The following is a 2,500-nucleotide window of genomic DNA, read 5'->3' as shown; positions in this document are numbered from 1 at the left end:
GGGATTAGTTCTGGATTGTGATTGGTCAGAAGGTGGGGATTAGTTCTCTATAACAGCGGCTCTGACAGTAGCGCAGGTTTATATTAATGCACTCGCTCTAATACCTTATCGTTTCTATAGTAACGGCTCGTTCACTGGGATGTTGATTTAAGATTTATAGAAGGAGTCTCCAGTGTCAGAGGTAAAGCTGTAACTGTTTTCCAACCTCTTCCAGACAGAGGAGTTTACACATCTTTGCAATTAGGAAGATAATGAACTTCAGGGTGATAACAGAAAAGTATAACGTGTGCTTTTTTTTACACGTATGCAAGGAAAAGTGACATAAATTCCGTCATCAGCAGAGTTCATGCACTATTTAGTTGTTCCACAAGGTGGCGATAGTGACCCAGGGCTATTTATTCTCAAGGTAGTTGAAGAAAAAAACGGAATAAATGGAAGAGATGGAAATGAGTGCAGGTTAGAAAGTCCCCGCGTTTGTATAATTCTAGCCTTAAAGAGTATAAGGATGTGTATACGGGCGCTAAACGTGGCGAGAGATTACCCAAGCATTGTTCTTCGCGTTGTTGTGATTCTTCTGCGTTGTCGACTTTCACACAGAACACCTGCTTTACTGCTCTGTACTGCCTCTTGTAGGTCAGGACAGGTAGTGCAAGTTATCGTAATGCACACGCGTCGACCGCCTGTGTACGCGTTCGTGTCAAATGGAGTTTACTTTGCAAGGCTATGTGTACGACTGTGCACACGCGTAAAAAAACTACATATACCAGAGGCTTAACAGGACAAACACTAAACCACAGTACACCAGTAGGGGGTGCTGAAGTGTATGTTTGGGTGAAATACAGTAAATAAAGATGTCTGGTACATTAATACGATGTGTGAATTGATTGCGTATATAGCGAGGCTAATCATGAAAACTCGGTGCTAATAAACACATCAGCATCTGTTATACCTGCTTTTATTCTCCTTTATTATCATGAAAAACCACATCAGAACAGAACTACGCTTTCAGTCGGATCCCGCGGCCCGGGTTTCTGTCCACACACAGCCATTAGAACACTTCCGTCCTGAACACGGACCATTTATGTCCACAGTGTGTCGAGAGATCGCTCGGTTCTGCAGGGAGGAACACGAGTTTCTCATTACGGGTGTGATTACAGAACACAAACACAGACGTAGGAGGACGTGTGCGTGATGAGAAGCGGAGCTGCTCTCTGCTTTCTGTCTCCTGCGGAACAATGACGGAAAAATATATCTGTCCATGGAGAGAGACAGAGACAGAGAGAGTAAGACAGAGAAAGAAAGACAGAGAGTAAGATAGAGAGAGAAAGACAGAGAGAGAAAGACAGAGATAAGGGACTACAGGTGAGCCGGTAGGTCACATCAACCCTGTCAGTACACACAACATAATTAAAGCTCCTACAATAACAAATACGTCTCTCTCTCTCTCTCTCTCTCTCTCTCTCTCTCTCCATCACTCGGTCTGTCTCTCGATCACTCTGTCTGTCTCTTTCTCGATCATTCTGTCTCTCTCTCTCTCTCTATCACTCTGCCTCTTTCACGGTCTCTCTCTTTCTCAATCATTCTGTCTCTCTCTCTCCCTGTCTGTCTGTCTGTCTGTCTCTCTCTCTGTCTGTCTGTCTGTCTGTCTGTCTCCAGATAAGATGATATTTAAAATCTGGTGGATTGTCCCAAACAGAAAGAGAGGATTAAACAGAGAGGAGTGAAGAGTGAAGTAAGGAATAAAACATGTCGGGGGCATGCTGCTACAGGAAAATCATCACAATTACACCTGTATTTAATAAAGGAGAGCTCTTTGGCTGTGAAAGGGAAGAATCACAGAGAAGGAGTGTGTGTGTGTGTGTGTGTGTGTGTGTGTGTGTGTGTGCGCGTGTGTGTGCTCATGTTCTTGTTGGTTTTTCAGTTTAGTGAGAGTGCTATGCTGAAAAGCTCGGAGTAAAATCCTGAATAAAGCTCCGCCTCCACGAGTTCCTCCTCACACCTTAATGTAGTGGAATGTTGGTGAAACGAGTTCGACACAAAACACCACAAACACGCAGCTCGTCATGTTCCCGAGAAACCGCAAAGAAGTTCAACCTCCTCTGTCCTGAAGATAAAATCTTAAACTTACAGCTTTACCACTGACTTCACAGCACTGACACTGGAGACTCCTTCCATACGTTACATAAACATCCCCTTACTATAGCAGCGATTACACGCAGTTCTTAACCTGTTTATTATCAGAGGATTGTGTGCTGTACACGCCCCTGTGAAGGAGCCGTTACTATAGAAACGTATATTAAAACACATTAATATAAACCTGCGCTACTGTCAGAGCCGGCGTTATAGAGAATTAATCAACACCTTCTGACCAATCACAGTCCAGAACTCAGCTTAATAAAATGTTAGAGCTGCATTTTCTGGGTCTGACATGAGGAGGATCTTCACATGATGATGTCTTGCGATGTTCTCGGGGTTCTCGTGTCCGTGTTTAAAACGAAGC

At 43.8% G+C, this 2,500-nt stretch overlaps 1 protein-coding gene across 4 annotated transcripts in view; it reads right to left on the bottom strand.

The window, feature by feature from the left end:
• LOC108264155 (rho GTPase-activating protein 42) overlaps nucleotides 1-2,500 on the bottom strand; it is a 74,768-nt gene that overhangs the window by 6,760 nt on the left and 65,508 nt on the right. The gene's annotated exons all lie outside the window — the stretch shown is intronic.

The sequence above is a fragment of the Ictalurus punctatus genome, chromosome 4 (assembly GCF_001660625.3).
Source record: "Ictalurus punctatus breed USDA103 chromosome 4, Coco_2.0, whole genome shotgun sequence".
Taxonomy (NCBI): Eukaryota; Metazoa; Chordata; class Actinopteri; order Siluriformes; family Ictaluridae; genus Ictalurus; species Ictalurus punctatus.
The sequence above is the reverse complement of the archived record's forward strand: the minus strand, read 5'-3'. Positions and strand labels throughout refer to the sequence as shown.